Consider the following 12729-nt stretch of genomic DNA (forward strand, 5'->3'; position numbering starts at 1 on the left):
TTAAATGTCCACGTTTTTTATGGTTTTGGCCATGAAAACCTTGCTCATCAGAGGCAGGAGGGTTTTTGATTTCTGTTCTTTTGGGGTCTCTTTTCCTGTTTACTCCTCTGGAAGGAGTAGTCATATCTCTCCCTTTGTAGCTCAGACAGAAGGGAGATGTGAATAGTATAGCCCCATAAAGACTGAACATCACCCACCCATTCATTCAGGCCTGCTGTGTTTACAACATCCATTCATTCATTCAGTAATAATAATAATTATTTTTTAATGAAATAAATTTCCCCAGAACTCACAGCTAACGATCTCAGTAACTGACTCCAGAACCTACATTCTTAATCACCTTATTTTTAAAATTTTTAAAATTTAATTTAATTTAATTAGTTTATTTATTTATTTTTGGCTGCGTTGGGTCTTCGTTTCTGTGCGAGGGCTTTCTCTAGTTGCGGCGAGCGGGGGCCACTCTTCATTGCGGTGCGCGGGCCTTTCACTGTCGCGGCCTCTCTTGTTGGGGAGCACAGGCTCCAGACACGCAGGCTCAGCGGCTGTGGCTAACGGGCCCAGTTGCTCCGCGGCGTGTGGGATCTTCCCAGACCAGGGCTCGAACCCGTGTCCCCTGCATTGGCAGGAAGATTCTCAACCACTGCGGCACCAGGGAAGCCCCCATTCAGTAATTATTTAATGAGCACCTACTCTATGCCAAGCACTGGAGATACTGCAGTGAACAGTCTCAGCCCTCAGGAAGCTTCCCTCTAATGGAGGAGATACAATCAGCTGATAAGTATGGAATGTAATGAGTGCCGTGAAGAAAAACAAAGCTGGATACAGGATTAGAGAGAGGCTGGTGGGGAGGTAGGATGGTCATCGGGCTTCTCTGAGGACAGAAGGACATGAGGGAAGAGGCAGCCCAGGCAGCCAGAAGAACCAGTGCAAAGGTTGCAAGTAGAGAGTCCTTGTGCTCAAGGAATAGCGTTGTTCTCGTACTAAACAGTGTCACTGAGAATTTAGCACGATCTGGTATCTGATGGTTACCTGAGTTGAAGAGGACTGGCCCAGAACTTTAAATTCCTTTGTAGTCTTTTGGGTTTTGGCCACACTTCCACAAAGGCATATAGGTCCCCGAGAAGTAAATTTTTGTGTTTATCATTATATCACAGAACTAAATTTCAGAGCCCTAAGAACAAGTGTCAGAGAATGGCTCTCAGGTAGTCAATTGTGTGGCATCCTGGGAAGGCAAAACCACTTTGGGGCATGTGCTGTCTGGTAAAGAAGGAAGGAACAGGAAATTGCAGATTTCCTGTGCTGTAGTGGGGATAGTTATTTATCTTCTGAGTGCCTCAGTTTCCTCCATCGTAAAAGAGGGGAAATAATACCTACGTAAGAGACAGTGAAAGCAGGAAAGTGCCTGGGACACGTAAAAGTTTTTGATAATGTTTGTTCTCATCAGCACATTGACCTTTTTCTAAGGATTTTACTTTAAGGATTTTGTTTATAATCACCTTGTAGAAATAAGATTTTTTAAAAAGAAAAAACCTAAGCTTAAAAGCATTAATAGCTTTGGAGAACTTGAGTGGCCCCAAACAACAAAGTTCAGAGCCAAATACCCTCATCTTCTTTAATAAGTCTATAAGCAAGAACCACAGAGGTTGTCTGAACCCATGTTTGAATTTGTCCCTATGAAGCCTGCATTTTGTATTATCTGAATGTTTAAAACCAGAGTTTGGAAAATAAACCCTTCCCTAGTACACACTGATACACCAGAGTTACTTTACCTCCTCAGACACAAGTGCAATTGAAACTAATTAATCCTGGAAAGTAAACTCCTAGAAGCCATATTGTCCATAATAAAGAACAGCATTTAAAGAGAGAAGCAACTGAATTTAATGGTTAAGAGCACAGTTCTGGAATCAGACCTTAGTGCAAACTATATGATGTTGGGTTTGACCTCTCTTAGCCTCAGTTTCCTCTCCTATAAAATGGGGATGATAAGAATGTCTCATTAGGTGGTTCTGAAGATTAAATAAGATCATGCATGTAAAGCATTTAATATAATGCTGGGTACTATAGTATGAGCTTATTAAAATATAATTAGTGTAACCTAATAACATGTTATTAAATGTTATTAGTGTAACATTGAGTTCTACAACCTTCAGGAGAGTGATATTGAGAGAGTGGGTCAAGAAAATCCTCTCCAGAAGGTGAATTTTGAGTCAAGCCCTGAGTGATGTACAGGACAAAATAGGCTCTGTGAAGCTCTAACCAGTGACTCGTAGGAGAGGCAGAAGGAACAGTAAGTGTAAAGTCCACCCCAGCTGTACGTAGAGGACCAGCAGTGTGGCTGGAGGGTGGTGAGGGAGGGAGCAGCGGAAGGAGATGAGATCCAAAGAGTAATGAGGGAACGTGCAAGCAGGGACGAGAAATTTCATTCTTTTTTATTTTCTTTCTTTCTTTCTTTCTTTCTTTTTTTGCGGTACGGGGGCCTCTCACTGTTGTGGCCTCTCCCGTTGCGGAGCACAGGCTCCGGACGCGCAGGCTCAGCGGCCATGGCTCACGGGCCCAGCCGCTCCGCGGCATGTGGGATCTTCCCGGACCAGGGCACGAACCCGTGTCGCCTGCATTGGCAGGCGGACTCTCAACCACTGCGCCACCAGGGAAGCCCTGGAGTTCATTCTAAATGTGATGGGAAATTAGAACCTGGAGTTTCAGACGTGTTGAGTCTGAAATGTTCTTGGGATATTCAGGAGAAATGTTCCAGGCAATTGAGTATTTGAGCCTGGAGCTCGAGGGACAGCTGGGGGCTGCTGATGCAAATGTGTGACATGTCAGCTTTTTACCAATAGTTAAAGCCAGCCTGGGCCTCTGACGTTTAGAAGGTAGAAGGATAAGGACTATTCAGCCAAGAAGACTGAGAAGGTATGGGATCGAGAGGTGTTAAAGTGTCAGGTCACTAACGTAACCAGGTCACTAACTTGACCCTGAGACTCACTGTCTCACCAACTCCGTTTCAATACCAGCAATAACTGTAATAATTCCCCAGGAAAGAAGCAGAGGAAACACGATCACATATGGAATTACAGCTGTCCTGGCTACCTACTAGCACTGCACTCAGGGCTCTGCTGGGGTGAGGGAAGACTTGGGTCCACGGAAGGGGAAGGAGGAGAAATAGGTGAGGCTCTATCTGACTGATTGGTGAACGGAAACACCCCCAGGAAGTCCAGTTCCAAAAGTGGTGGAATATTTGGAATCTGTGACCCAGCGTTGGCCTATTTATTTGAACTGAGCTGGGCTCCAGGTCACCACCGGTTTCAGCTGGTTACATCATCAACTTTTCACATGCAGATCGCTACCTTCTTTCACCAGGCCAAGGAACACGTGGCTTTGTGATTTTGCTTCTATAAGCTCTCTTATCACAGCACGTGTGTGTTGGAGCCCAGATGTTAAATCAATCAGTAAATAAACCTTGGCTTCACATTTTGTACAAAGTTAACTGACACATGGACACACAGTCTCTGAGTTGCTCACTGCCTCTGTGTCACAGGGTCTCTGACTGCAAACACTTCATTTTTTTAAAAACTGCTTTATTGAGATATACTTCAGCTGTCATAAAATCCACTCATTTAAATTGTACATTCATTGATTTTTAGTGTATTCACAGAGTTGTCAGCACTTCCTTCTCGACACTGTGGTTTTCACCTGAGCAGACAGGTCACGGTCCCAGTGTTGGTAGAGCTCTGCTATTTCAGTCATGGCCAGTTCCTAACCTGAGAATGTGATCTGAAGGCAAATGTAGATCTGACTATGACTTCCCTGGGGCCTAGTGAGTAGCTGATGAACCCGCCAAGTTCACCAGTGAAAACCACTCAGTGTCTGTTACTTGGGTGACTGCTGTGGAGTAAATAGACCGAGTGAGAAGGTTTTACTACAGTGAGGGATGGACACTCTACTTGGAACTCAGACAATGGGGTCTTAGTATGTTTAATCCAAATGGCAGAACACCAAATCCCTTGTATTTGTTCCACATCTTCTTACCAACCCTTTCCCCTAAATGCTCCATTGCATTATCCTCCAAAGTATTTGTTTTGAAACCACGTATGTCCTCCTTCCTCTCATGGAAACCACCTGTAGCAGCAACCACTGGGGCTGCTGCAAACATTTGTTTTTGATAACAGTGTATTTTGAACGTCTGTGGTTTCAATTTCTATTTTTGTCCCTTTCTGTCGTAACTTTTCAATCTCTTCATACCATTTATGGGTAGTTTTTCTTTTCCCAGGCATTTACAGTCTGCTGAACATGCCAGCTACATAAACTGTGAACTAAGAAATTTATAATTTCAAAATTAGTATAATTGTCCAATGACTTACAGCTCTCAAGATGTTTTCATCTACGATATTTAAACTGGTCCTTACAACAACTCAGTGATCAAAAACCCAACATTTCCTGGCTGGCCAGTAGCAAAATTTATAGTAAAAAATGGGTGATTTGAATTCTAGTCTAGGATTTTTCCCTCTGAGAACACTGGCCACCATATATGACTATGGTTCTCCAACTTCAGCTGAATCAGAATTGTTTAGGGGGCTTGATACAACACAGACTGTGAGCTCCACCCCCAACATTTCTGCTTCAGTAGGTCTGGGCTCGGGCCCAAAATGTTCTCATTCACACCCAGGCTCCTCCACTTTCTCCTTCGCCTTCCCCTTCTCAGCTTCCCTTGCAGCTATGGGTGGTCATGTGACATATTATGGCCAGTGAGATGTGAGCAGAAGTCTGGGAAAACCTGTGCTTTCCTGATGAAAAGGGACATAGTTGGCTCTTCACCCGTCCTACTTCTTCTTGTTTAGAACTCATATGTAATGCTTGGAGGTACAACAGCATCTATGACCAACATATTGAAACTAGCAGGATAGGAAGATAGGAAGAGGCTGGGTCTCTGACAGCCCTAAGTTGCTTACCTCCAGACTTCTTTTCGAGTGAAAAAAGTAAATCTTTATTTAAGCCAGTGTAGTTGGGTTCTCTGTTACTTGCAGCCAAATACATGCCTACCTGATACAGAGAAAAAAGGAGGATAGAAAGGTGCATGAGAAGTGGCACTTAACAAGCATTTGTGAGACCCTATTCTGTAGCTGACATTGTGCCAGGTGAATGAGACATGGTTCCCGCCCCTAGGGTGTTCATAGTCAAGGTGAAAAGGCCACCATGTAGATACACAAATAATAATACATGTGACAAGGACAAAGGTAGAAGCAAAATATTGTGGAAACCCAGAGAAGGAAATGCTACCTAGGGAGGTCAGGGAAGGTTCCCAGGAGGTGACATTTTAGCAAAGTCCTGAAGGATGAATAAAGTTGCCAGATAGAGAAGAGGAAAAAAGAAGCTTTCTTCACTGTGTCCCTTCTCACTCCTACCCTTGGAGGGCCAGAGGCTGGCCTGGCTGGGGGCATGTTGGGACAAGCAGCCAGCAGAGTCAACAGCTATGCAGGAGACTCTAAGTCCAAGGAACCAGGAGGGAAGTTGTGAGGATTGGCAAGAACTCCCTGTAGCGGTCCAGGGAGCCAGAAATCTGGGGCTGAAAGACAAGAGCAAGAGATCAGAGGGCACATGGGAAGGAGCAGGGCAGGAGCCCAAGAAGATGGGTGGAGACTTGTTTCTCAAGCAGGTAAGGGACTCAGGGCGCTATATACCCCATTTCATGATTTCTTGTTATTCAACTTCATTTTCACTCTCAGCCCCCATTCTGTTAGGCTTGCAGGAAATTCAGTCTTAGTCCTTCCTGGGGCTTCCGGCTGCCCCCAAGGCCGTGCTAATATTCTGGTGTGTTACTCAGCCTGCAGGGCCTTGCAGTCCCCTGTGCCACTTTCTCTGACACAGCAACCCTGACTAGAGGATCCCATCACCCTGACGTATCATGGCTATTTCCACCAACTGCCTGATATATCTTCTGGTGCTTCTAGAAAGCAGACCTCAAGTCCCTGCTTCTGGTGGGCCCCAGAGGCCTCTCTTTCCTCTCCCCAGACCCAGACATCTCTTCTTGGTTTGGGGGAAATATCTCTCTCTGGTCCTGTTTCCACCAGAGATACACTCCCTCACCTCAAGCCCTAGTCAGCTCAATGAGCTCAGGGCTGGGGAAATACAAGCCAGGAAGGGAAGTGTCTCCAATCCAACGCTGCTGTCCACCTCCCCTGAGATTAGGAACAGATCCTTTTAGAATGGGTGAAGGCAAAAGGGGAAATGCAGGGAGAAAAGTTTAAACTACGGGGCCACATATTGATGACGATGGTATGGTCTAAGTGACGGGGGGCAGCACACACACATCCCAAGAGGTGTGAAGTGAGAGTCAGGGAAGGCCTGATATGTTTGGAGAATGGTGAGTACCTGGGGAGGGAAGAGCAAGGCGTTGGAGGGGACAGCTTGGATAATCATCTGTAGAATTTGGATTTTATTCTGTAGGCAACAGAATTCGGGAAAGGTTGATATGATATGTTTAGACAAGATCCTGTTTTTTTTTTAAAGGGGCAACTCTGATAGAGGGTAAATTGTGAAGAGCCTGTGGTTGACCATAGGAATAAGCTGGACAAGGGCTAGTAAGAGTTTAAACCAGGGGGCTTCCCTGGTGGCGCAGTGGTTGAGTCCTCCTGCCGATGCAGGTGACGCGGGTTCGTGCCCCAGTCTGGGAAGATCCCACATGCCGCAGAGCGGCTGGGCCTGTGAGCCATGGCCACTGAGCCTGCGCATCTGGAGACTGTGCTCTGCAATGGGAGAGGCCACAGAAGTGAGAAAAGAGTTTAAACCAGGGAGTAATAATGGAGATAGATAGAAAAGCACAGTCACAGTTCTGGGATAAAAGCAACAGAATTTGGTCATTGATTGGCTATGAGGGAATAATGGGGAACGACAGAGAGAGAAGCTGAGAGTCCAAGATTGCTAGCTTGAGAGATGTGGTAGTTGGTAGAGCCATTTACCTGAAGGTGAGAGAACAAAAGACAGAGGAGAGGGTGGAGGGGGTGATGGGAGGAGAGAACTAAACATATTTACCACTGGTTATATGCCAGGCACTCTTTCACATATATTTTTGTCATAAAAATCCTATGAAGCGCAAGAGGGACGGGATATGGGGATATATGTATACATATAGCTGATTCACTTTGCTATACAGTAGAAACTAACACAACATTGTAAAGCAATTATACTCCAATAAAGATGATGAAAAAAAAGATAAATTACAAAAAGAGAAAATAAATCTCTAAAAAAAAATCCCTATGAAGTATTATTATTATTATTTTTACTGTACGCGGGCCTCTCGCTGTTGTGGCCTCTCCCGTTGCGGAGCACAGGCTCCGGATGTGCAGGCTCAGCGGCCATGGCTCACGGGCCCAGCTGCTCTGCGGCATGTGGGGTCTTCCCAGACCGGGGCACGAACCCGTGTCACCTGTATCGGCAGGCGGACTCTCAACCACTGTGCCACCAGGGAAGCCCTATGAGGTAGTATTATTATGTTCATTTCACAGGTAAGGCTCAGAGGTGCTGTTGCTCACCCCAGGTTTCTTGGAGGGTAACAGAGTCAGGGTTGGAAATGATATCTACCTGACTCCACAGTCCATGCTGTCCCCTAACGTGCTTTTAAGTGCCACCCAGTGGGGATATCTAGGAGTCACTTTGGGAGCTTGGGGGACAGGCAGGAGGTGCAGGCATCTGTCTGGGCGTCTTTATTATGTAGATGGTTCCTGAAGTTGCGGGAGCAGATGAGATCAGCCGGGAGAAGTGTGTGGCATGAAAAGAGAAGACAAGGACAGACTCTGGGTTTAAGGGTTACATCAGTTACACTACGGGTAACAGAAAAAACAAGGAATAAGCTTAGGACTTGTAATTCTCTCATCACAGTTTTGAGGTGGGGTCCTCAGGGTTAGTATGTTGGCTTCATTAGAGAGCCAGGCTCTTTTCCTCACCATATTTAGTGTATGTATTTCCTCCTCAAATTTACTTCAATCACAGAATGGTCACTTTAGGTCCCACCATCCCATTTCAGGCAGAAGGAAAACGGAAGAGGCCAAGAGAAAAGTGTATCTGCCCGCCAAGTGAGCCTGCTTTGAAGGAAGTCTTTCTAGAAGACCCACTCCATAGTTTCTGCTTACATTGGCCAGAATTTAGTCACATGACTGATCTTCAAGGGCGGCTGGGAGATGTAGTTCTTTAGCTAGGCCCCTTACTGCTCCAACTAAATCGTGGTTCTTCTGATAGAGAAGAAGGGAGAATGGAACCTGGGTTGACAGCTGTAATCTCCGCCATAACGGGGTAGGCAGAGGAAAGAAAAAGGTAAAGCAGAACATATGGGGGCAGGGGAGAAAAAGATGCCATAAAAAATGTAACAGTTAGTATGCTTTTAGTTTCAAGTTATTGAAAATTTAGCCCAAGCTAGCTTAAACTTTGCTCAGATGACCAAAAAACTTTGCAGGTAGGGCAGGTGTGTTAGTTGGGGCTCCGGTTTTGCAACTTTGCTATTTTCCTGGCTCTGCCCCCTCTGTGTTGGCGTTGCCTTCAGGTTGGCTTCACAAATGGTAGTAAAATGGCTGAAGTAGTTCTGGGACTCATATATGCAAGACACATTGTCCAGAGCAAGCAATTTCAGGACTTAGCACAAGTCCTGAAATTCATTCATTCATTCATTCACTCACTCAGAAACATCGCTGGGTAATACTATGTGCACTTTTCTAGATTTTGGGGATAATGTGAATAAAACAAACAGGGATTCTTCCCCCATTGGACCTTGTTTTAGTCATCTATTGCTGCGTAACATATTACTCCAAAACTGAGCAGCTTAAGGCAACTAACCTTTATTATTTCCCAGTTTCTGTGGGTCAGGAATTTGGACATGGCCTGACTTGGGGACTCTCCTGAGGCTGTAATTAAGATATCGGCTGGGGCTGCCATCATCCCAAGGCCTTCTGGGGAGGACCTGTGTCCCGCTCACTCACGTGGCTGTTAGCCTCAGGTCCTCACTGGCTGTTGGCCAGAGACATCAATTCATGGCCATGTGGGCCTTACCGTTTGGCTGGAGGTTACGGGGAGGTAGGATAGAAATTAGTCTTTCTGTAACCTAATCTTGGAAGTGGCATTCGATCACCTTTTCCAGGTTGCATTTGTTTTAAAGTAAGCTGCCAGGTCAAGCTCACACCCAAGGGGAGGGCATTACATCAGGGCATGTATACCAGGAGGCGGGGGCCCTGGGGAACCACTTTGAGGCGCTCTACCCCAGAGCTATATTCTAGTCAGTGGAAACAGATGACAGACATATCATATGTTAAGTGACAATAAGTGCTATGAAGAAAGGTAAAGCAGAGTGAGGGAAGGTGTCTCTCATGAGATATCTGAAGCAGATGAGGCAGTAAGCCATGGGTATGTGTGGAGGAGCATTTTAGGTGGCGAGAAGAGCAGGTGCAAACTCCCTGAGGCAGGAGCTCGCTTGGTGTCTTTAAGGAAACACTCAACCAAAATGGCTGGAGCAGAGTAAGCAAGGGAGGAGATAGGGAGGTGGGGTGGGAGTCAGATTATGTACAGACTTATAGGACACAGTAAAGTCTTTATTGGAAGGTTCTGAGCCATGGTGTGACATGACCTACCTTATTTTTATTTTTTATTTATTTATTTTTTTTGTGGTACGCGGACCTCTCACTGTTGTGGCCTCTCCCGTTGCGGAGCACAGGCTCCAGACATGCAGGCTCAGCGGCCATGGCTCATGGGCCCAGCCGCTCTGCGGCATGTGGGATCTTCCCGGACCGGGGCACGAACCCGTGTCCCCTGCATCGGCAGGCAGACTCCAAACCACTGCACCACCAGGGAAGCCCCGACCTACCTTACTTTTAAAAGGCTGTGGTGTGGGAAACAGATGATACAAGGGCCAAGAGTGAAAGCAGGAAGACCAGTTGGGATTCTACAGCAGTAGCCCAGGGGAGAGATGATGGAGTCTTGGATTGCGTGGAAGTGAAGGGATTGGATTCCAGACATATTTAATGAAACTTGCTGATAGACTAGATTTAGGGTATGACAGAGAAGAGTCAAAGACGACTCAGGCTTCTAGTGCGAGCACCTGAGAGGCTGAGGTCGCCATTTGTTGGGATGTGGAGGACAAATCTGGGAGAGTAAATCAAGGATTTGACTCTGGTCTTGTGGCCACATTAAGTTTGAGATGCCTGTAAGATATCCAAGTGGAGATGTTGCAGAGGAAGCTGGAGTCTGGAGTTCAGGGGCAAGGTTCAGGTTGGCAACAGAAATTTGGGAGTCATCAGTGTCAAGTTGACATTTAAAGCCAAAGGACTAGATGTGATTACTCACCTGGGGAATATGTCTTAATGGATAAGAGAAGACATCTCTCAGAACTTTTGGAAATGGGAGGATGAGGAAGAGCTGGTGAAGGGGACTGAGAAGGAACAGCCAACAAGAAACAGTGGATGGTGCCGGCGAGGCAGGCAACAGGCTCTACCTTTGAGGCCGTGGGGAGAGGTGCTCTCCACCTCCCAGATGCCTCCAGAGGGTCCAGTGGGGCTATGGGACTTGAAAGGTGGTAGAAGGTCATTGGTGACGCTAGAAAGGGCAGTTTGCAAAGCGTCCTGGAGTCGAGAGCTGGATGATGGTGAATTTTGGAGAGAATGAAGTTTAGAAAGAGACCTAGTGGGTATGGGCCTCTCTTTTAAGAATTTCAATGTTAGAAACAATAAAAGCATGCGGGAAAACACTTATTAAGTTATAAAAAAATTGGTAAATGTCTGTATCAATAAACAAACACTCTAACAATAAAACCCTTACCACAGAAAGAGGGAAACTGTTCTTAGTAAATATAGCACGAGTTAGAATCTTCATAATGGAAAAATACTCATGCAAATTGATAAGAAAAATACGAAGACCCGAATAGCAAAGGACAAAGGACATGAGCAGGCAATTCACAAAGGAGGAAGTACAACTAGTAAACAAAGATAAAGAAAAATGTTTGGTGCCATTATCCAGGAAAGAAATACAGATTAAAACAGCAAGATGACATGTTTTAAACTATCAAATTAGCAAAAAGCTGTTCATACCCTTTAACCCAGTAATTCCAGTTCAGGGAATCCTAAGAAACTAAGCCAAAATGCAGATGAAAGAGCTGGCCATAGATTTATTTATAATAGTTAATAAGAGGAAATAATCCAAATGCTGAACACCAAAAGAATGGCTTAGAAAATTTTGGTTTGAAAATTTTTGGTTTGAAAATTCCATTCATAAATGGAATATTAATCAACCACATATAAATACCAAAAATGAGAAGAATTTACGGTAACAGTGTCTTAGTCCATTTGGGCTGTTAACACAAAATACTGGAGACTAAGTAGTTTAATTTAATTCTTACATTTCTGGAGGCTGGAAGCTTGAGATCAGGGTGCCAGCATGGTTGGGTGAGGGCCCTCTATGGTCGCAGACTTCTCATAGTATCCTCACATGGTGCAGGGGGCAAGAGAGCTCTTCAGGGCCTCTTTTATAAGAGCACTAAGCCCTTTCATGAGGGCTTTATCCTCAGAGCCTAATCGCCTCCCAAAGGACCCACCTCCTAATGCCATCACTTTGAGCATAGGTTTTCAACGTATGGATTTTGGGGAGAGGGGACACAAGCATTCAGACTGTAGCACACATGAAAATGCCTATATCATGGTAACTGAAAAAAAAGTAGGATTGTAAATGGTGTCTTATATTCTCACCTAAGGGAAAAATATTTATAGACAAAAGGAAACCCATCAAAGTGTTCCCTGCAGGTCACAGAGGAAGATTGGCAACCTTCTTTCCTGCAGCACACTTTTGCTGAGTTCCATGCTGATCTCTCTGTGCCAAATCCGGGGACTACAAAGATAATTCCAAAAATTCTGCCCTTGAAGAATTTACATCTAACTAAAATTTGAAAAACTGTTTTAAAAATCTCAAAAGATATAAAAATAATTGAGTGAATTCCCTGGCGGTCCAGTGGTTAGGACTCTGTGCTTCTGCTGACAAGGGCCTGGGTTTGATCCCTGGCCTGGTCAGGGAACTAAGATCTCACAAGATGCGTCGCTTAGCCAAAAAAAACCAAAAAAACAAAAAACAGCAAAACTGAGCCCAGCCACAAATTGAACCTCAGCCACACAGCTGGGCCTTTGATGGCCCTGTCCACACCTGCAGTCCCAGGGTCAAAGGTGACAGGGCATTGGGTGGTCAGTTGATGGAGACCCCAGTGCTGGAGTTGATGTGGCCTTGACCCCAAAGGAACGAAAGTCAAGGAATAGCTAATGGAATTGGAAAATGAAGCTGGTGTTTCTTAACAGGACTTGTGATCTAACTTCCTGCTGTAAGAGGTTCGGTGCCCAGGAGCACCTGAAACCAAAGGTGAGTCATTCTTCTTCTTCCCTCTGGGGTTGCTTCTCCATCCCACCTATTTGGCAAAGACTGGCTTGGAGGTTCCTGCTGTGTTGTCAGGGTCATTCCTGCTGGGAATTCTTCTGTTTTCAAGTTTCTCATGAATGGAGAAGACAGAGAACCATAACTTCTATTTCTAGAGTCCTTTACATATATTTCAAAGAAATTCTAACTCACCAGCAAATTGAAGAATGGCGTCATTGGCTGTGAAACCAACCATGTTATTTATTTTCTGGCAGGGCCACCTCAACCTTGAGTCCTTCACCTATCAAATTGCAACTATTTGACAACTGCTAAAGAAGAAAAATAATGGCTCTGATAGCATCA

Source organism: Globicephala melas, chromosome 17 (genome assembly GCF_963455315.2).
Source record: "Globicephala melas chromosome 17, mGloMel1.2, whole genome shotgun sequence".
Taxonomy (NCBI): domain Eukaryota; kingdom Metazoa; phylum Chordata; class Mammalia; order Artiodactyla; family Delphinidae; genus Globicephala; species Globicephala melas.